At 37.8% G+C, this 24366-nt stretch overlaps 1 protein-coding gene across 14 annotated transcripts in view; it reads right to left on the bottom strand.

Moving 5' to 3' along the window:
- Window positions 1-24366, bottom strand: part of fbrsl1 (fibrosin-like 1) — a 763594-nt gene that overhangs the window by 120816 nt on the left and 618412 nt on the right. The window lies entirely within an intron of this gene.

Raw genomic sequence — 24366 nt, forward strand, 5'->3', positions numbered from 1 at the left:
TTTGCTCTGTACACCTGATAATTTCTTTCCTTACAAAGATCAAAATAGAATTTCTGTTTCAAGAGGGGCAGATGAACGATGTGGCCTGCTTAACAGAGCTGACTGAGTGTAACTTGTGAGTCAATAATAGGGATATCACCCTGGGAGAGGATGCTAACATTTGTTAGTTTATCCTTTCGGTGAACTTGGAGGAATTTTCACAGATGGCATTGGTAGTATCCTTCCAGTGCCTCGTGGTGCCTGCTGTAGGTGGCAGAAGCATAGTAAGTTAGGGGATCACTACTGCTTGATAGGACATGACTACTGTGCCAATAGGTTGGCAGAGAAGCTGTACCATGTGGATATTAAGTATAATGACCATCCTCAAGACAAGTGTTAATCCACACAACCATGGCTGGTACAACTGTTACCATGTTAAAGTAATGAAATGGTGGAGACACAAGTGACTGCAGATGCTGGATTATGGAGCAACAAAATCTACTGGAGGAACTCAGCAGGTCAAGCAGCATCTGTGGGGGAAAGGAACTGTTGATGTTTTGGGTCGAAACTCTGCATCAGGAAAATGTGACTGCTCAGAGCAAAAAGTTTTGTTCTATTTTCTTAAATTTCAAAGTGGGTTTTCATTTCCCTTGTAATTAGCACAATAAATCCTGATCAACCAATACAAATGTTGCTATTCCTGATATGCTCTGTGACTTTCACAATGTCATTACATCTTTGTTTTCTGCAATTCAAAACAACATTTTCAAATATTGCTAAATATAATCCCATAGTTGCAGCACACAGCAACTGTCCACAGTGGAAAGTTTGAGAACCTTGATCAGATTATTGGGTGAAACCTAAAAGAGCATCAGCGAATGGCTGAAGAAAACCATTAATCTTCAACTGGAACCTAAAGCTCCTGAGTTACAAAAGAGTCTTGTGTCAGTTAATTTAACTTGAATGACTCAATTATACTTCATGTTTCATAATGACAAACAATCTGAAAGCAGGTATTGCACAGGTGGCAACATGCAACCAATGCTGAAAACCTGATGATCCACCATTATCACCTTTAATTTCTAATACAGACAGACAAACTACAACAAATAAATCACCCCTAGCCACATCACTGGAAAAAAACCTCCAAGCAGAGTTTTTAAGCAAGCTTGTGTGGATCGCTTTGCTTTCCTCCAACAGCGAGCCAGACTGACAGTAAACTATGACTACCCATTTTTTTTAAAAAAGCTAAACTGCACACATTGGATTCAGACTGGATCTAATCTTAAATGTAAACAGAGAGTAGGCCATTTGCTGAAAATAAGTATTTGTTTAGTTGGCTGACCAGAAGGGAGGCTTCATGAATTCTCCCACATGACCTTTGTCCTCCATTGCAACAACAATTAGTTATTTTAGCTGGGGAGTAGACTTTTTAATCCCATTAAAATAGAAGCATTTTTTATCTGTTGATTTGAAGAAATTGTAAGGCTGTAATTGTTTGGTGCATGTGATTTGACAGTTCTACTTGTACTGAGTGAAGCAAACTTGCTTTAGAAAAGTTCTAAACTATATTTATTTTCGGCATATAAGCAAGTTGCAACAGTGGAGCTTTGCCACATTGGTTCTTAATTAATAAACAACTTTATCTTACTGTACATGGCTTCAATAAGTTTTTTCTTTAAAAAAATCAGAATGACGATCTGTGAATAATCCTTGCAGCATCCACAGGAAGTGAGCTTTCTGTTCCTTCTATCCACTATGATTTCAAGGCTTTAAATTTCAAACCGTGAATATGTGTTATTTTTTTTTAAAATGTCAACCAGCTTGAGAAATTGTCTTGTTATATTGCCTGGGAAATTTGGGTAATAACTAAAGACAGGACCTTGTTTCTATAATTGTATCTTATACCCACCAACAAAAAGCAGATTTTGAATCTTATTATGCCTAAGTGCCTAATTACAAAGAATGTCATATCTGTATGCACATATATCTTGAAGCAATATAGAAAACATACCAAGTCAACTTAGTGTCACTGAACATTTAGCAGCATTGGCTACAGAACAGACTCTGGCACAACATTTCTGTTCACATGATTATGCCATACAGCCAAAAGATCAGATCTGCAATAGTATCAGCTTGCACATCTCATCAAAAACTTAGTTACGAGTGTAATTAGACAGGTTAATTTGTGCAATTAGTCAAGTGACCCACCTAGAATGGTAATTTCAATACTGTGGGAAAGTACTTTTTATCTTGACATACAAATCAATAATTCAGTAGTGTGGGAAAGCATGAAACCGTTTCTCTGCAACCACGAGACTGACATCCCGCTGATGCTGGTTAATGTGCTCGTAGATCAAATCTGATACAGGTTCATGGTTCACAAATTATGAAAATGCAGTAACTGAGGTGAGGGAGCAATAGTTTTGAAAATAAGCACCATTTTGTGCTATAACGTCCTTCAAAAACTCAAATTAAATACAAGATGAAGCTCTCAAGCTTATGTTTAAGATGAAATTCAGTATATAAAGGCCACTTATATAAATAAAAGGCACCAGAATGTCAGAAAATTTTAAAATTAATTCTGCATAATGTGTACAAAAAAAACCAAACAAGTACACTTGTAAGCTTTAAGGTATACAGTCATACTGGCAAACATGCAAGAATTACATGTCAAGATACAGTAGGCCATTGTACGTGTGCAGTTAAACACACTAAGAATCATGCATCCACGTTTGCAACACTTGTGAAAAGTGAAGATCTGTTACATTTGTCAGCAACTATTTTTGATGTTAGAAATTGAAAAGGTTAATCAAAGGCTGCTCGGTTGTGCTGCAGTTGCTTTAATGCTGCAGTCAGGTTGAAGTTAAAAGCACTCTTACGCCATTTCTTAGAGACTGTCTCACATCTCATCACAAACCACATATGTCAGTTAAATTGCAGTAATATCGCATCTTGTGTGTTGCAACACTAAACATTTAGCAGGGAGTTCTCATGGAGTCTAATTTGTGTAGTAAGAGAAATGATTAAAATCAACACATCGATATTTCCACAATAGTAAACCTGCATTGAATCAGTCAAGTCTCTAATACTTCAGTCCATATAATTGATACCACTATAGAATGAAAGAGCTGCAGTTCAAAAGGAATTTTAAAAAAATCTAATTCTATGTCACATTTAACCATAGTAATCAAAAACTTCAATATACACTACACCTAAATTTCTCAGAAACTATAAGTTAGGAAATACAAAAAAAGAGCCAGATGGATTAATGTCCACTGTGCAATAAGCTACTTCAACTTGTCCACCTTCATTTTTTACAAACACTGAATTTGGAGAGAGAATGAAAGAATTCCAAATTGTTAAGGATGGACATCATCGCAAATATATGCACAGCCTTCAATTCTTAGTCGCTGTTAGAATACCACTATATAAAAGGCACACAGTCAAGCCGACAGCCTTGTGTTTCATGCTGTTCCTACCAGGCTATCAGCCTGCAGGCATTGTCTGCACAGAGGCTAATCCAAGTCTCCCTCAGTTTTGGCCTTGTAGCTCAAACAGCTAGCACGAGAAAAAATGAAAGGCTTGGCAGTGAAAAGCAAACCAGCTTATCCCAAGTTAAAGGGATATGCTGCTCTCTTTAATCTGTTATCAGTTTGCTTCAGCTTCATGGAATTTTATTTGAAGTTTTCCCTTGGTCTGGATGAATGTGTGTTTAGCTAGCCCTGTAGAAATCACACCATACCAGTTTTCAGAAGGGAAGCGAAACAGTAAATGGGTTAATCTTGTCTCTATTGTGTCCCCACAGGACAAGATGATTCAACATGCTATATTTCACCATGCTTCTTTAGGATACTGCTCCCCTGCCCCCATCCTCTACACTTCTGCATCCCCAGGAATACCATACCACCTCCTGGCAGCTTTCAACAGCTTTATCAGAGCTCAGATCTAATCAGCTGTGAAAAGCTGCACAGTCACAGCAGGGGAACCATTCCTTATTTCATCCCTTTAGCTTTTCCTTTTACACAACTTGAGAGTTACAGATAATTAGGTATCTCAGTGAGCACGCTTAAGTGCGTAAGGCTTTCTAGGAGGAAGAAGCGCTTATCAGGTGTGGGCTAAGTCGCTCAGCAAGCCTCCTCACCTGCTGTGTTGCTCTGGCTTGTAATTAGAAGGATCCACACTTTGCTGCACAAAAGCAGACAGGGTCAGCATGAGGCTTCATTGAGGTTTGGTGCAAAATTGCAGCTGGCATGATTGATGGAAGGAATCAAAGGCAGCAGAGACAAGTCAGCTATCAGTATTTAATATTTTAAAAAGCCATAAAGGCTGCAGTTGATCATGCAGAACATCAGTGAATAGATGAGCTAACCTGTGCTCGCTAATGTGCCATTTCTCGAATAATGAAAGGGCAGATGATCTGCAGCCGCCTGTCTGGCTGCAAATGTGAACGAGCTATCAGCAAAAGCCGCTATCCTAGTACCCCTGCAGCTACAAGCAAGACCATCGCAATTTTATTCCTCATCTCTCATTCTTCACTTTCCATTGCCCAGGAGCAAAGTAATTTCATAAATGTAACGCTACCCAACCGATAAACAAATTATCTACATACTCTACAAGGTTTTCTATTAGCCAGGACACATTCCCAATTCTATTTGCCTTTGGACATTTTTGATCAGATTAAGGCTTTCCTTCCTCTGCGGGAGAATTCTTGTATGTTTACTGAGCAAAATATCTCTGTCAAATTAAAACACAAAAGTTGCAAATCAAAGATCCATGCCCTAGCTGAAGTCATCAAGCATGTACTGGAAGGTTCAACTTCTCTCGCATCATCTGCTTCCAGCTACCCTGGGGATTTCACAAGGCAAACTATAATTTCTAGTAAATATATCCTGGGGACACAATTAGTTTTCAGTTGGGGGGATGATAAATTGGTCATGCATAATTCAGGTCTGGCAGAAGCTAGAAAACAAACTGCCCAAACTTTGCTTCCAACCCCTTGACAAGAGAATACAAATATGACTGTGGCCTGGGGTGGATGAACAGTACTAATGCTGCTTGAGTGCAACGTAACGATAGGAAGGACACTGCTGGCAGCATCTATTTTGTATTACACTTCTGTGTGTTGTCTGTAAGAGTCTGACACAGAGTTAAATGCACAGATGTTCAGCAATCTGCACTTGTGTTAATTACCCTAATGTGAACAGATCACAGCTAATGAAGAAGCCCATTTTTTTTTCCAGGCCTTGTATCCTACCTTCCTTTGTAAGCATACCGGGGTATTTTTATACACTAAGCCTAGCTCTCTTCATAAAAGCGAAATTAGAAACGCAATAAAACATCAACTGCACAGACGACAATCACATGACTAACGTACAAAAAAACAGGCCCAACCCCCTCCCCCCAATAATGGGGTTGCATTCCTAGAAAACCATTCATGTCGCGATTTTCCATAATGTGAAGCTGTGTCTCAGATTTTTTGGTAGTGATTTGTAAATTCTGTACGGCCAAATTTCGGTTACCCAAACTGCTGCAACACAGAGGTCGCCTGTACTTAACTACTTTAGTACTTCAATGACATAACACTCGGATTATAACTATTCTTCATGTGAAAAAAGAATTTCTTTACCTTTCACTTTAAAACAGACATGTCTATAAGCTATACGTTGAAACCAGATAATGGTAACACTCTATCTTGGCAAGCAATTGTTTTCTCAGGGGTATAATCACGACATGCTACAAACTAGAGTGAGTATGGGGATGTGGATAGAAAGACTTGGTAGATTTACATCTTTCAGTAAGGGAAAAATACACTTACCTCTCAATTAATAAGGGTGGGAATTTTTCAGATGGAATTTGGCAAGCTGGTTTACAAGAGCCCGTGTGTGGGGAGAAAAGCAGGGTGAAATACCTAAAATGAAGGCCCTTTTGTCATTTTTGGAGCCCACTCTTTTCCATCATTAGCATTTGGGGGAAAAAACATCTGGTAAATGGCAACTTCAGCAAGCCTGCAGGCGTACAAGTGACATTTACCAAACATAACCAATGCAGAACTGATTTAATTACTGCACTTAAAGGTAACAAAAGACAACTCAATTTAATCCACAATGGCACTAGAAGATCAAAATGCAGCTGTAGGATAACAAGACACAAGCTATGAATAAGAAAGGCCGGTTTGCTGCCATCTCATCTGCACCTTCCCATAAAAGAACAAGGAACACTACCTCCCCAAATCAAAGGAAACCTTTTAACTTTACGGTCACAGCAACATTAGGTTAATTTTAAATAAATATTAAAAGGATTGAGGTGAAAACAAAATTGATGATTTGTATCCAAACAATAGAAAATTGGGGGTATTGGCTAAGGAGGACACACATCGGGGCAAAGGTGCACAATGAAGAACAGCTTTTACTTTCATTGTGGTGTCACACTAATGGAAGGGAGCATGTGACAACATACAAATGACTTCTCTGGGGAACCAGCCTCAGGCTCTTCATCTGTTTTCCTCCATTTCTGCAGGAATTAATCAGGAGCGATAAGAACGTTTGTCTTGTAAATGCTGCATCAAAAGGAAACACTGTTTTAACTTATCGTGCCAGACACTGGTGAAGAAGGAACGGCTTTAAGCCTGGAATAATAGGATGCTTTTTGTGTAGTTCTAGAGGCCTCGTGAGACAGGGAAGCACAATGATGTGACCTTCAGTGTTGAAAGCAACAAAGCCCACCCCAGAGTCTTTGGTAGAACAGTGGATTTTGTAGAAAGGTCATCTTTCCAACAACAGAATACCTTTTTAACATTACTACCAACCTCAATGGCTTTGATATGGCCAGTATGGGGACAGCAAAGGCAGTCCAGTACCCAGTAGCATAAATACAGCCTACAACATGGATCAATGAGTACTTTGAAATAAAATGAAACACATATCTGAAATAATTTAGATTTACTTAGTCATTTGCTTTCTGTTTGCAGAGACAATTGCAAGAATGTTGGAAACTAGTAACCACTATAAATGCCCACATTCAAACCAAGTGTCTCAACATGCTACACTTAAAAGACAGTTATTTTTCTGCGTGTACTATGTACTGTTCAAAGGTTAGACTAACTGCAAGAGTTTACAGGCAGGCTACAATGTGCAGTCTTTGTCTTTTGAACATAAACATTCTAGTCCCATGACTAGTTGCAAATAAGCTCTGCCTCAATCTTTTACTGTCTAACATCATTCTGAAAGAAAAATTGAATTAAGATTAAAAGTTTAAGGCTGAAATGTCTCATGGAAATCTTTTATTACCAGGGAGTGTTTTCTAGTCAATTTCAGAGGATGTTCTTCCTCCTAAATTAATATCATGGACATGTAATTTTTACACCTGTAATTGTATTTCTGTTGAGACATAATTTAGTAGCAACCATAAATAATGAACCTATACAAAATATGAGAAGCATTTCTTGCTCCTCAGAAGAAATGCAAGACACGAAGGCTGGGATTTTAAAGGTTATCTAATTAGTTAATAGGTAAATCAGACAGGGAAATGTCTGCCTGAAGAAACTGAGATGCCTCAAATATTTTCTAGTTCTAAATTACATATTCAGCAGTATTTCAAGGTGCTGGTAGGAAACAGATATACAGACTTGTTTAACAGCTACATGATTATTCACAGCAACAAGGTACCAGAGGAAACAAAGGACTCCAATGATTTTACAAGAAAATATTGATTTCTATTATCCAAGCAGCTTTTCAACTGTCCAAAGTTATTGGTTTCATATTTGATAAGAAAGCAGTTCAGCGAGCTGACAAAGGGCTTCCTGGACTCATTTCCCCATGCTATGATCTGCTTCACTCCGAGCATGCAGCCTGCTCCGAAATGTTTAACTTTGTTGTTCAGTAATGGCAACCAACTGGCTCAGCTCGTCTATCTTTGACCAAATAGCGGGAATAACGGTATTTTTGTAAAACATGCGTTAAAAACGGACCCAGCATCGTCCTGAGCTGTTACTTTGGTGAAAAGGCAAGAAGCCAACAGGGAGGATTCCCTTTGTTACCGATCTCAAAGACAGAGGAGTGTACAATATAAAAAACAAACAGTGCAAGCAGTAAAAACGCAACGGCATTTTTTTTAGACGGGTAAAGGTGAAATATATTTTGTATCTTACCAACACCGGTGTTATTTTCCTAAATACAAACAATCAATGATAACCTCATTCCAAGCAGCAAAAGCGCAGTAATCCCAACCATATAGGAATCCACAATTATCCGGCACATTCCCTTCGCAGTGAAACAAAATCATTCTTCATGAAATATGGCCGTATTCTCAGGCTTTTAAGACCGTGCTGCCTTTACAAAAAAAATCAGTTTTCTTTCCAGAGAGGTGGGGGGAGGGGGGAAGACAGCCGAAATGGGAAACGGGCAGAGCGAAGAAAAACAAACCTGATATGCCCGTCGTCCACACCGAGCCCTGGCGCCCAGTTAGTAAGCCAGACCGGCGCTGACGCTTCCTCCAAACCTTCGTACAAAGCCAGCAACTCGGGGCAACCCCTCCCTCTCAGCTTCTCCGTTTTAAAAAATATATATCTCAATGTGGCTGAAGTAAATCCTTCCGCGTCTGAATGTTGTCTGAGACGGGCGCGGTGGCTCAGCTCGGCGCGCTCCGGAGCGGCTCTCAGCGCTGCCCAGCTGCTCCGCTCATTAGCCCGGCACTCGCACACGCAGACACAGAAAAAGAACTGAGTTTCAATCCTCACTCGGGTCCTCAAGCCGCTTCCCTCATACAAACTGCACTAAGATGATTTTCTCAGGTCTTGATATCCATAATTCCCATGATGAACGAAGAGCAATACCCTCTGCACATTGTAATCTCAATCTTGTTACTGTTAAGCCTCCAAATCAGCTTTGGAGCCGCTCTGGACAACTGCCGCTTTCAACCTCCTAAGGTAGCTTAGGGTGTAATGCCAGGGAGCAGACTGAACCGATCTATTCAAGAAAGATGGATTACACAGACGGTTTCTTTTTCTTAAAGGGACTGTGCACTGCTGTCTGTACAAGTGTCAATTAACTTTTCGTTCAGAATTGTCAGCTAGTTATAGAACAAATAACTTTTTCAGCGCACTACAAAGCTATAAATTTAGACATATGGTTTTAATGATTACTTCTTTACTTCTGAATGCTTCAGGATTTTAAAATACAATAGCAGATGTGTAACTCAATTCCAGCACACTGTCAAACTCATTTTTATAATGTAAACTTTCTACATTTTCTGCAATAAAAGCAGAAAATACTTGAAATACTCAGGTCAGGCAGCATCTATGGGGAGAGACTGAACTAATATTTCAGGTCAATGATTTTTCTTCAGAAGCTATCCAAGTCCCTTTTGAACACCAGTTTTGATGAAATATCATTGATCTGAAATGTAAGCTCTGTTTCTCTCACCAAGAGTGCTGCCTGATCTGTTGAGAGTTTCCAGCAGTTTCTTTTTTAAAATCAGATTTCCAGCATCTGCAGTTTTATTCAGCTACAATTTCTACAGCTGTATAACAGTAAGGCAGATAAAATGGTAATATAGTTTTTCATTCATTTTGGGAGGGGGAAGCATGAAAGAAACTGATTTTCTAAGTCTGGATATCAAAATGTAAAACTGAAGTACATCGCAGAGGGTTACAGCGCAGGAGCAGGTCACTCAGTTGTTAAGTCTGTACCAACTCTATGTCAGAACAATCACTTTGTTCTACTCCATAACCCTTTCCCCACAGTCCTGAAATTCTTTCCTTTCAGATATTTATCCATCTCCAATCAATTTATCAATCTTACAGCTGTATTTGCCTCCTGTAACCCTGGCAGAGAATTCCAGATTCTAACCACTCGGTACGTAAAATACATTTTCTTCAAGTCACTTACACTGAAGAATTTTCTTTTGGCAACAGAGCAGAATCGAACATTTTAGCTGCCCAATGTATTTTTGTCTCCAACTTTCAATAGTATTAAGTAAGGATAACTCAGATGAATCAGTGCTATTCCTATCAGCCCTCCACTTAGTATCCTACTACGATATTTAGTTTTGTCAACACTTTGTAACCTGCTTCCAAAATTTATTAATTATTTTCTGACCTGCAAGTTAACATCACTTTGGAAGCATTGGTTATGTTAATTTTAGATCAACTCCATTGAATAACTTTCTTCAAACTGTACAACAGCTTAAGAGAACATTCAAAAACTGAGGGGAAAACCATTGATAGATTTGGATGCAATACTCACAATGTGAAGCAGCAGACAGAAATGCTACAACATAGTAAGAAACACTCACAATCAGGTATTTTTGGTTTATTGTTTGATAATTTTAACAAGACAGAGCACGTGAGATCTAAATGCACATTGTCACTAATCTGCATATATCTGAAACTGGGATTTATCCAATATCAATGAGCAAATAACATTAAGATCCACGAATGTCCAACATGACAAATAAGACATGATAAATTCAAGAGATTACTAGATAAGCATATGGAGGAATTTAATATAGAGGGATATGTGGGGGGGAAGGGGTTAGATAGTTTTAGGCGAGGTTTAAAGGTCGGCACAACATTGTGGGCCGAAGGGCCTGTATTGTGCTGTACTTTCTATGATTCTATGAAAATACAAACAGATATAAAAATGTGTTACTTGTGCTTCATGAATCAAATTGCTAGGGCTTACAAAACATCCATGAACTGCAAATTACTGTAAGAATAAAGGGCCTGGATCCCTGTGCCATTTGTGGCTCTGCTTCCTGCTTGCCCAGCGGAAAACCAAGAATATTGCTGCTCCAAAGGGTTAGGGGATCGGAGCCAATATATTTTAGAAAAGGATATTTTCAATTTTTTTTGGGTGATGGGAAATGGCACTATGAATTTCTTCCTGAAGTTATGCCTGCATCATACTGCTGGCCTTGGGATGAATACAACTGAATTGGTGATGGATGTGGTGGTGGAAGATGTTAATAGATAGATCCTCCCAGTGACATGGGTGTTCTAAAAGCCAGCTAATGAAGTTTAAACCAGCAGTCGTTTCATTGAACCTGCTGCAGTCCTAACTCCCACACACTTGACCTCCTCATCCTGTGTACCCTCCAATTCTGGCCATTCATGCCCAGGAAAATCTAACAACAGTGCCAGCTCCATAGTACTAAATTTGAGTTACTACCTTTCAAAAACTTAAAAGATTTGCGTAAATGCTTATTAAAGGTGAATTTTGCCTGTGCGTATCCTCTCCAAAGACCGTACACCATGTACATCCTTTCAGTAATTTCTCAACCACATGAGAAAAATCAAATTATTTGGTCATTTTCACACCTTGCTATGCACAACTTGATTGTCACGTTGCCAACATTTCACAGTGATTATATTTAATGCACTTCATTAACTGGAAAGTGGTCCAAGCCTTCCTTTTTTGGCTATAAACCTACAATGAGGTTCACTAATGTAGGTAAACCCAATTCTATATATGTATATACGATGCAGAGGATGCCAGTGAATATAGAACCACAGAGGAAATATAAAATGATTTATTTTTGCTCTCTTCATCAGTGAATATTGAGGGTATATGCTGCAGGATTTCCTTACTCACAACTGGGCTTAGCTTATTCAGTCTGAGCAAGAAAATGCATCAGGAGACTTACTGGTCTGATTGTATATGTGGTGCAGTGCATTCACTCTTGTGATATTAGGAAAGTGGTCCCTCCCAGTTCTGCATTTTGCTGACCATGTCAGAATTTGCAGAGTCTGCATTCTGGAACTTGATCAACATGGATACTGGCATTGACTTAAATACTGTTGTTTAAAATAGTCTTATTTTGTCCAAAATGTGGAGAATTTCCTTACTCACACCTGGACTCAGCTTATTCAGTCTGAGCAAGAAAATGCATCAGGAAACTGCTTTTACTTTCAGTAAATGCTTCCAAATGTTGGAATTGATGTTTAGTCATAGAGCCAAGGTATCAGCATTAAATCGTTAACTACCTACAATGTAACATTTTAAAGTCTGTTAGGAACTATGATGCAATGACGTCACTGCACAATACAAAGAAAACGAGTAAAGGTTACAAACTGTTGTATGAGTTAATTTAGTTCTTTCAATATAGAGATAGAGGGTATTTAAGTTATTCCATAAAGACCAACAAGGCTTAAACCATTGTAAGGCAGTTACGGAAATAGAATATCAACACAAAGACTGAATTTACACTACATGCTTTTGGAATTCAGATTGGTGGGTTGGCCTTCAGGAGAGATTTCATACCTCCTGGATTTAATGTGTTCTGTAAGTCTTTAAAATTATACTTACAAAAGTGCTGATGAGCTCACAGAACACTTTTGCACAGATGCATGAATTCTGCCTCAAAAAAAACTATTTAATATCTAATACAGCAATAAATTCTCAAATTATGGAAGCATTCTGATCGATTAATTCTGCCTGATATATTCAAGGATTAAAAAAAGAGGTTGACTGTTGTCTGATAGTGCAGCTTTGACCTGAGAAAAGAGCTCCTCTTCTCAAAAATATTTCTGGGTTGGGATTCTATTTCTCATATTATACTAAAGCTGACATTTTCTGCCAAAGCATCTTATAATTTCCTGGAGCAAAATGTATTAATGACAATTAATGGCTTTCTTTTGGAGTTTAAATGAATATGTTTTGTTTTCAAACCAGCATTATTTTAAAGCTAGTAATTCTATCAAAAGTTTTATTAAAGAATTTTCAAAAGATTGTAAATATCATTTACCTTTAAAAAAAGTTTGAAACAAAACCTATTCCCTGTATACACTAATAGTGTAATTCAGCCTACTGGCAAGCCAAGCCCTTGATGCTTTTACAGTTCTGCTGCAAATTACTTCCATATATTTCTAATTTCCTTGCTGAGGATTTTTCAGTCATGACACTTTTTTTAAAAATTTCACATAATGTTGAAGAAACCAACTGGTTTCAAAAATTTGAGAGGCTGTCATCAGCATTGTCCGACAGCTACCTCACTTTCCAAATATCAATTTACACACTATATACACATGATGTTTTATTTTTGAGTAGTCTGCTTATAACCCCACCTTATGGTAGATGCATTTTAAACCAACTGTAGTGATTGTGCTTAGACTGTCAGATTTTTTTTTGACGCCTCATTTTTCTCCCCACAGCTCAAACACAGTTGTCATCAGACCTAACTCATGCATGACGACCTTTGGTTACCGCAAACACAGATCGTTTGGATGATAATAGTGAGAAAATGGATTGCTTGCCAAGTACATCATGTGAAGATCCTACATTCCACCTTCAAATATCATCCATTTTAACCTATAATGCACCAGCACAGTACAAAACTGAAGGTATCCTGATAGATTCTTTAATAATTTCAAATTGTGTCGCATTATGAATTTACTACTGAGTAATCACATTGCCTTAAATTAATATATTTATACTGCAGAAACATGTAGAATTTAATTTTCTGCAATTTAGGAATATGGGTTTGCTTGTTATTTGGTTTAGTTTTCAGCAAAAGGTATCAGGTACCTAACTGAATAAAACACAATTTCTGAAGCCTGTTTCATTTGTTATAACTGGGCACAAGAAATTTTCTATTTTTAAAACCAGATAGTTTTACAGCAAAGGGAAAATAGAAAATTTGAATAACATTTACTTTTTCATTAAATTCAATATTCCAGAGGGCAAACTAAGCCATACACTATGATTAAGTATCTTGATGCCTAAACTCCATGTTTGCAGTAATAAAATCAAGAAAAAATACATCACAAGAAACAAAATTCCAAACTTTTCCGAACATCATCAGGGGAGTACATTTGTATTGCTTAGTTATCTCTAAACTTCCTTTGCTTCTGAAACCAGAATTTAAAACCAGCCAAGGGGAACAAAAAATAAGAAACAGACAAAGAGTGGCTCAGTTGGTAGCCTGACTCAAAAGGCTGTGGGTTCAAGTCCCATTTCAGAGACAAGAGCTCAATAATCTAGGTTGACATTACTGCAGTACTGGGGAATCACCGCACTACTGGTGGTTCCATTGTTTAAAAGTTATTCTGAAGTTTGATTGCTCTCTAAGGTGGATGTGAAAGATCCCATGGCATTATTTAAAAAAAAGAAGAGGAATCTCCTTTTGTGCTAAAGCTAATAGTTACCAATCAACATCACAAAACAGATTATTAGATCATTTTCACAATGTGGATTCAAGTTGGCCTCTTTGTTTCCTACATCACAAAAGTATGTGAGATGAATCATAAGTAATTTGTTAGCTGTAGGATGCTATGGGTCATTGTAAGGATGTGAACGGTAGTACGTAGTCTCTATGCACATTTCATATCCTTGGATGTTTTACAATTACTATAGCCACTGTTGTATATATGTAAACATGGTAGCCAACTGTGTACAGCAAGGTCCCATATACAACAAATAAGATAAATAACTAGCAAATCAGCTTGTGAACCTGCAAATCTAGTCAAACATATCAACTGGGACTTAAAACCAATTTCTTTGCCTTTTTAAATCTAAGTGGCGAGCATGCAGAGCTCTGAGATGTGGAAGGATATAGGTGTCCCAGTGCGTGGTTCACAAAAGGCTACCAACCTCATCACATCCTTGGTCCAAATGAACTGAATTCCAAAGGTTGGGTGAAAATGACTGCTCTTAACACCAAGGTAGCATTTGATTGAGTATAGTATGAAGGTGCCCCAGTAAAGCTAAAGTTAATGGCATTAAAGGGAAAACACTCCAGTGGTTGGGTTAGGGTTAGGTATGGTTGTGGTTGTCAATCATCCCTGTCCCAAGAGTAACTGCAGTACATTGGGACAGTAACTAGGCCCAAACATCTTCATCTGATCTTCCATCCAACAGAAGGATAGATATGTGGATATTTACGGATGAACTGGAAACAAAAAAAAATGTACTTCCATTGCACTTTTCTGGACTTCAGTATGTCCTAAAGCACATTATAGTCAATGAAGTATTTTTTGGCAGTGAAGTCATTATTTTAAGGAAGGAAAGACTGCAGCCAATTTACACATTCTCGCAACCGACGTGATAATGACTAGATAAAGTAAACCTCCCATAATCCGACACCCCTGGGACTTTGGTAGTATCGGACTAGCAATTGTTCCAGATTGTTGGCCGCTGCTCTTATAAATACACTAAGACACTTTGATCACACTTTTATATACATGTGACACCGTGGTATAATAAATGCTCCAGTAAACCTGGTAAGTTTAAATGACGCAGGAAGTATACATACATGCTGGACCCCAGCTCTGGCCACAAATCTACCCACATTCTTGACCCCTTGTATTCTAAACCCTGGTTCTGGCTGCACATCTGGCTCTGTCTGCATGTCTTGCTTGCACTCTGGATCCCCTGGTCACATTCTGAACTAATGAGTGAGACATACCTTAGATCAACAGGATTTCTGAGCAATCAGAAGCCAGATTATTGGAGCTTTCTTGTAATTGGTTGCAATTCTGTTGGTTGAGGGTTAAATACTAGCCAGTAAATTTGTATGTAAATGAAACTAACTTTAATACATCAAGCATGTACAGCCTGTTCCAATTATTGGTTGAATTACACTTCATCAACATATTGCATCAATGTCTTAGCTTCCTGTATGAAAGTCAACATACAAGGTCAATTAGTGTTTAATTCTTCATGTGTTTCTTTCCCTCAGTTTACTTCTGATTTCTTCTGAATGCAGTTAAAGTGAGGCATAAGTGCCAGTTACAAAATGTCATCAAATGCATGCCCCATTAAAAGTAAGCAAACTATTCAATCATTAGGACATAACAGATGAACTCTATTCTGTCCTTATCAGAAGCAGAATTTGAAGAAAAGCCATTGTGCAATGCTAGGGAGAAGAAATCTTAGCTCAGGATTGCTGACATTAATTATGGTGCTGCAGATCAGCTAACTCAGCACCAAGAACAAACCAGGAACTCATAGCCCATGTGGCTGACTTCTGTAATGAGATACAAGGAAAGCCAGAAATCATTATGCAGTGAAAACTATATGATGTGGTGGGGTTTGGACAGCTCTACAACCTGGTTTCCCATCTAGCTAGCAAATCATGGGCCTTTATAAATTGAGTTTGTGCAGACTCAGTGTACGATACTGTGGGCCTCAAATGATCTGCCTCAAGTTCAGTGCTAATCAAGCCAGCACAGACATAATGGGCCAAAGTCCTCCTTCTGTGCTGTAACTATTTTATGAATAATTGATAGCATCAGTGAAGGTACATTTAGCTGATATGGGAAATGGAACAAAATGTCACATTGATGCAGTAGAATGTGTCCTTTCAACATGAGTGAAAATATTAATATTTCAGTGAAACCCTCATTTCACCTACCAAATGGCACCAATGGTCTACTAAGACCAATTAACAGCAGAGAATGCTGGTTGCAAAAACTAAGCTTCCAAGTAGCAGAGAAATGCCAACTAGATGGGGCCCTGATCAGGACCTTATTTCATGAAAAATTGTGTTAGAGCTATTGGATTAACAACCATATTCTTTATTCAAGTTTGTGTATATTTGCAAGGGATTGTTGAAGTTGAGTGTAACAATGTAAGATTTTGTTGATAGAACATTTAATTATTGAAAGAATTAATAAACCTAATGAAAATAATCAACAATAGTAAGTGGTAGGGCATCCTGGTTGAACACCTGTTTGGTTTCCCAAATAACCTATGGATAGAATTACAGCTCATTTGGATCATACATTTTGCAGTCAATGCATTTGTCGGCTGCCTAAATAATCACTAGCATTATATAGAATCTGAATAACCAAATAAAATGTGTACACATAAATGGAGGTCTGGCAGCATGTTGCAGAGTAGTAATTCAACTGAATAGTTCTCATGTCATAAATAGTGAGGGCAAATGACAATTTATTTATGAACATCAACAGGACTCAATGATTGAAGTATTGTGTTGAACTTAGTAATAGATTTTATGTTTTGTGTTACGGCATATAATTTAATTTTTAAAATGTTTTTTTTTCAGTATGCATCTGATGAATTGAGCAATGCTGAGCTACTGTAACGTAAATAAAAAGGTAAGAGGGTAGAGAAATAACTGATTAGTATTGCTATCATATTATATTGCCAGGATTTTCACCAACCTAATACAGAAAATGAGCAATATTTTGTGAAAGCTAAAGGGGAATGTGTTGATGCCACTTTAATGTCATGCTATTTGATATGCTGTACAAGATGTATGTTATATACTTGTGCTTTGGGATATTTTACAACATTACAGACAGTAGCAAATATAAACATTGGTCCTTTAGAAGCTGACATTGAAGAATTAATAATTGGGAACATGGAAATGGCAGAGATATTAAACAATTATTTTATATCTAACTTCAGTGTAGAGACAAAAAATCAAAAATATTGGAAAATCAGGGGGCAAAAGGATTGCAGGAACTTAAAACGATCACCATCATGATCACTAGGCATACTGGTTGTCCTGTGGCCTCTGGTTCTAAAACGAGCAATTGGAGAGATGGTGAATGTACTGTCAGTGTTATCTCAAAATTCCCTTGATTATGGAATATTCTTAGCTGATTGGAATACTGAAAATGTAACAACACTATTCAAAATAGGAGGGAGAGAAAAGGCAGGTTACTATGGGCCTGTTAGCTCTACATCTTGCTTTAGGAAAATGTTGAACCCATTATGGTAACAGGACACTTAGATAATGTGGTTTGGCAGAGTCAACATAATTCATGAAGTGAAACAGTGCTTGACAAATGTAATAGAGTTCTACAAGGATAAAGAACAAAGAAATATTAAGAAGTAGGTCATTTGACTGTTGAAGACTGCTTTCAATACAATCATTGCTGATCCTCTCTCAATACCATACCCTCTGATGCTTTTTGTGTATGGAAATCTATCTATCTCCTTCCTAAATATATTCAGTGACTTGGCCTCCACAGTCTTCTACCACCTCATCACCCTATGAGTGAAGAAATTTCTTTTCATCTTAGTCCTAAATGTCATAACCCATATTCTGAGACTGTGACCCCTGGTACTAGGCTTCACCTTGCCAGGGGAAACATCTTCCCTACATCCAGCCTGTCAAGATGTTTCTTATGCCAGTCCCACCATCCCATGAATCAGTCCAATGAACCTTTGTTGCTCTTTGTCCATGACTAGTCTATCCTTTTTCTTATACAAGGATACCAAAACTGCACACAATATTCTGGGTATGGTATCACCAATGCCTTGTATAATTGTAGTGACATATACTTGCTCCTGTTCTCAAACCCTCTTGCAATAAAAGCCAAGATACCATTTGTCTTCTTAACTGCTTGCGGCAGCTAGATGTTTGCTTTAGTGACTGGTGTACAAAGATACACAGACTGCTTTGTATACTAATGTATCCTAAACTAACACTATTTAAATAATGCACTTCCTTTCTTTTTATCCCCTATTGACATGGGCAGGCATGGTAGTGCAGCGGTTAGCGTAACGCTATCACATTGCCAGCGACCCTGGGTTCAATTCCGGCCGCTGTCTGTAAGGAGTTTGTATGTTCTCCCCGTGTCTGCATGGGTTTCCTCCGGGTGCTCCGGTTTCCTCCCACATTCCAAAGACACACGGGTCAGGAAGTCGTGGGCATGCTATGTTGGCGCCGGAAGCATGGCGACACTTGTGGGCTGCTCCCAGAACACTCTACGCAAAAGATGCATTTCACTGTGTGTTTCGGTGTACATGTGACTAATAAAGATATCTTATCTTAAAGCTTCACATTTATCCACATAATACTGCATCTGCTTATTTGCCCACTCACAGAACTTGTCCAAATCCTCTTGAAACCACTTTGCATCCTCCTCACAATCCCAGCCAGTTTTACTAATGTCAGCACATTTAGAAATATAACATTTGGTCCTCTCTTCCCAATTATTGATGTACGATGTGAACTGGGGCCCAAGCACTAATCCGTGCAGTACCACATTAGTCAATACCTGCTGTCCCCAAAAAAGAATTCCTTTATTCTACTCTTGTTCCTGTCTGTCATCCAACTTTCAGTCCACGCGAGTTTAATACCCAGTCCCATGTGGTTTAATTTTGCACATAAACCTCTTAAATTGAGCTTTACGAAAGGCCTTCTGAAATTCCAAGTATACCACATCCACCAGTTTTTCCTTATCTATTCTACTAGTTACATCCTAAAAACGTTCCAGTAAATTTGTTTTCATAAATCCACACTGATGTTGTCCAATCCAGTTAATTTTCTAAGAGCCCTGTTTTCACATCATTTATAATAGACAAGCATTTTCCTTATTACTGATGTTCGGCTAACCCATATGTACTTCCCTGTCCCTTCTTTAAGTGATGGGTTACATTTGATACCCTCCAATGTACAATAACTATACTATATAAAATTTTAAACATGACAATCAATACATACACTATTTCCACAGCTACTTCTTTTAGCACTATGGGTTGCAGATTATCAGAGCCAAGGGGTTAATTGGTTTTCACTCCCATTAAATTATCCAATACTATACTTTTTTTTTACTATTCCTAATTTCCTCTAATTGCTTCTTTTCATAGAACTCTTGGTTCCCTAGCACTTCTAGGAAGTTATTTTTATCTTCTGTGAAGGCAGAATCAAAGTATTTGTTTAATTGCTCTGCCTTTCTTTTGTTTGCTATTATACATTCTATCATTTCTCACTGAATGAGATCTGCATTTGTCTTCATCAATCTTTTTATTGTTACTTACTTGGAGAAGATTTTACAGCCCACTTTTATGTTCATTGCATGTTTACTCTCATAGTGTATTTTCACTCTCTTAATCTCTCTTGGTCCTTTTTTTTGGTAAATTCTAAATTGCTGCCAATTCTCTGGCATAATACCTTTACTGGCAATTTTATGTGACTTCTCTTTGCATCTAATATTATCTAGTGTAGCAGTTAGCGTAATGCTATTACAGTGCCAGTGACCCAGGTTCAATTCTGGCCGCTGTCTGTAAGGAGTTTGTATGTTGTCCCTGTGTCTGCGTGGATTTCCTCCCACATTCCAAAGACGTACAGGTTAGGAAGTTCTCGGCATGCTATGTTGGCGCCAGAAGCGTGGTGACATTTGTGGGCTGCCCCCAGAATGCTCTACGCAAAAGATGCAGTTCACTGTGTGTTTCAATGTACATGTGACTAATAAAGATATCTCATCTTATATCTTAACTTCTTTTGTTATCCATGTTTAGCCATGGAACTACCAAGGTGGATTTATCAACTAAAAAAGTTAAAATTGTATTCTTTGGAGTCTAGAAGACAGAGGAACAATTTTATTGAAACCTATAAGACTGAAGGGAACATGATAGAGTAGATGTTCAGATGTTTCCATTAGTGGAACAGTCTCAAACGAGGGGACATAGTTACAAGATAAGGGGCAGTCATTTAAAACTGAGATGAGTAGGAATTTTTTCTGACTGAGAATGGTGAATCTCTAGAATTCTCTATCCCAGAGGGTTGTGGAGGTAGATCACTGGAGGTATTGAAAGAGAAGGTAGATCAATTTTTGAAAGATTAAGAAATTGAGAGCTATATTGAGCTGGCACAGATGAGGTCTGGGACAGATCAGTCATGATCATATTGAATGGTGGGGCAGGCTTGAGGACAAGGTGGCCCACTCCTGCTCCTGTGTTGTCTAAAAGGGCAATGGACATAGATGTCACAAAATGGGCTCTTGGGTAATAAATTAACATGAAAAGGGGCTTGGCTAACTGGTAAAAAGGGGACTGGCAAACTATCTAGGGGTTGCCACAGGAATCCAAGTTGGAGCCTTAGCTGTTTATAAATGATATGAATGACTTAGATTAAGGGAATGGCTTTAATGTATCCAAGTTTGCTCAGTAATGTGTGGGGATGACACTTAATTGTAAAGGGATTTAACTGAGTTAATTATTTCTTTCAGTTATTCATTTCTTGAGATCTTAACATTGCTAGGTAGGCCAGCATTAATAACCCCTTGAAAAATTGGTGGTGACTATTGAGTATCTAGGCAGGCCACATAGGTGAATCTGGAGCTACATACAAACCAGACAGGGCAAGGCTGGAGCTTTCCTCTCCTAAAGGACATTAATAAACCAGACAGTTTTTTTACAACAATCTAGTGTTTATTTTTGTACAAATCATTGCTGTCAAGGGATTTGAACACCAGTCTATGACTTATTAGTCCAAGACTCTGATTGCACAAGGTTATAAGAAACAGAAGCAGGAGTAGATCATGCTACCTCAATTTCTTGCACTATCTCCAAATACCTTGATTTACTTAATATCTGAAGATCTACCAGTCTCTGTCTTGAAATATATTCAGCAACTGAGCTTCCTTGACCCAAAGAGCTATGGTGATCGAGTCTTTAAGTACATTCATGACTGAGATAGATAGAATTTTATGAAATTAAGAGAATCAAGGGTAACGGACCAAGCAGACAAGTAGAATTGAGGCGAACAATTAGATCAGTTATGATGTTATTGAATGGCAGAGCAGTTTCAATGGGACCTTATGGCCTACACTTGCTCCTTTTCTCATATTAAAGGACATTAATAAATGTAAAATGCTACAGTATGTTATCATAGATTTTATTCTGTTTTGTAAAAGCATTGTGGCCAGTGGGATGACAAATCCATTCATGTAAACTTAAGCTGAATTAGCTATTGGAATATATTGGCAGAAGACGTACAATGAATCAGAGCTTTCAAATTTAAATGGAACATAAAATGGAATGATTGACATTACAACTCACCAACTGTCTCATGGGTTGCAGTTTCATCTTGAGTGAGGATTAAGGTTTATCAAATATTGTGCAACATATCATTTTATGTTATAACAATCATACTGTAATAATCATGCTGAGCAAATAAGCCATTCTAGTTATCTTCCCTATTATCTGTACTAATTAGGCACTAATTTATGAATCTGTTTTACTCCAGAAAATTCAGGCACGGAACTAATGTGTCCATTTTATTTAATTATAAAAACAGCTAAACCTGCACTATGAAGCTTCAATCACGTTTGTTAATGAGGTTCTGCACAACAGCATAAATTCTGAATTAGTTCACAATGTAACATCAAATTCCATTAACATACACAGAAAAAGTCACTGATATTTTAGTTATTCTCTGACTCAGCAGATTAACTGGTGTTATATTCAATGTGTATTGAAATATTTTTGCCTTTGTATGGTGTTCTCTCATGCCAGCTCCAACCCCTATATCTAACTCCACAGAATGAGTTTATTACTGAAATAAATTCCTGAGTGAACTGAGAATGAAAAGAAATGACACTAACTTTTATTGATATGATGTACCAGATTTGCAGTTCATGGTGAAGTGTTCCATCAACAAATTACCCTTGAATTGCAGTCAGGTACACTGTGCACATAAGCAACACAGCTAGTGTGCACAAGAAGATCCCACAAACAGGAACTGAAAAGAATGGCATTTTTCATAGTACTTTTAACAACGGGATGTACATTGTGCCAGCAAAGCAGCAGAACTGCACTTCAACAGCACCTTGGGATCTTTCAATAATCCAGGGAGATGGGGCCTTGGTCCAACATATTTCAAAAACTGAGCTTTCAGTGATGTTGCAATGCACTGGAGCAGGGTTTGATTCCACAGTCTACTGTGTCAGAAGGGACTTTACTACCTACTGAGTTGACAGTTTTAATCTGTAAAAGAATGTTTTTTTTAATTTGGGATAGATAGATTGGACTGCACTACTGAACATTCCAATAAAATCTATTTAGTGTCTTACTTGCCACTCTAGATAATGTAGTTTGGGTTAGAAAGTGAATTCTCAATGCTCAGTGACATAATCGTATTTACCAATGGAGCCATAATGGAGCTCTGTGATTTTTAATTTACTGTGGCACTACTGAATTATGGGATAAATGCACTACATTCTGTAGATTATTTATTGTGCATGAGTTCAAAAATTGGCTGTACTACAAGGTGGAAAGAGAAGTCAGTAACAGAAGCAGAATTCAATTCAGATGATCTTAAATTGCATTGATCTGCATAATTTAGTATAGTAAATCTCAAATTAATTTGAACTAAAAACTGTTTAAACAAGAAGTTAGACATATTTGCAGAATATTAATGTAATTTTAATGCTGCACACTTCTATTTTTTACAATCTTTTTCCAAGGATTTCAGAAATCATTACAGGTGAAAGGTAGACAGTGGTACACAATTCACACCATCTATTGAACTATATATGTGTAGCCTCACCTTTAACAAATGGTAATAAATTGTGAAACTGTCAATGTACTCAGCTGGAGAGCATGGCATAAAGATGGAAGAAAATCTCTGGCAGCCACAACTGACCAAGGTAAATGATCTGAGATAAATGATCAATCAGCAACTGCACTCCAACGTTTCAGAGAGCTATTTTGCATTATTGTGCAATGTCCACAATGTATAGTAAAGCTCTTAGCAATCATTTTTCAGTGACCTTAACAAATAAAACCAACTAAACCAATATACATTGGCATCTCTGCAAAAAAGGCCAAGCCCACTGTAAGTTTTAAAAGCAGTACTATATTAAACCTTTATCTCATCAATTACATATTATATCCTGCATAGCATGGGCCGAGTTCTACGTTTCTTGATTCTTTTTAAAAAAAATCTAGTCATTGCATTATTTATCAGCTTAAAGATGTTTGAACATCTATTACTACAAAGGAAAAATAAGGTAAAATTTAAAGTATCATGTGAATCACTGGTTGCCTTTCCAGGATGGCGCTTCTTGTTAGTGATTTGTGGGTGTGAAGTGATCTCAGTGTAGAACTGGGGCTGTAGTTGTAGAACAAAGGCATCCCAGTAGACTACCAATCTTATACTTGTAGACCATGTCAATTTTACTACAGGACCAGACCTGTAGAACAGTCTCCATATTGAACCAGAACTTTAGAACTTGCCTATAAAACAGCTACAAGTGACTACATTTCTAAAATTGTTTAATAATTCCCACGTGCTTTGCGGGATCTTGAGGACATGAAAGGTTCCTTATAAATGGAAGTCTGTCTTTTTCCTTTGAGTTTGTACCTCATGATTTGAATTAAATTAAAAAGCCTGTACTTTAACAACAAAAAATGTATTTGAGTGCTTTTAACTTCACAGTCATGATCAAATAGACAGAGCAGCACAAAAAGAGGACATTCATCCCATCAAGTTCATAGCAGCTCTCTTTAGAACAATCCAGTCAGTCCCAATTCCCTGTTCTATCCCTGGAAGTTTCTGTCCCTAGATGCCTTTCTAAATTTCCTTCTGAAACCACTGATCATTTTCACTCCCAGCTCATAGGCAGCACATTTTAGGTTATTACTACTCACCGCATAAAATAAAGTTTCCTCACATATATTCCTGCATTTC

The sequence above is a fragment of the Pristis pectinata genome, chromosome 17, assembly GCF_009764475.1.
Source record: "Pristis pectinata isolate sPriPec2 chromosome 17, sPriPec2.1.pri, whole genome shotgun sequence".
In the NCBI taxonomy this organism is placed as follows: Eukaryota; Metazoa; Chordata; class Chondrichthyes; order Rhinopristiformes; family Pristidae; genus Pristis; species Pristis pectinata.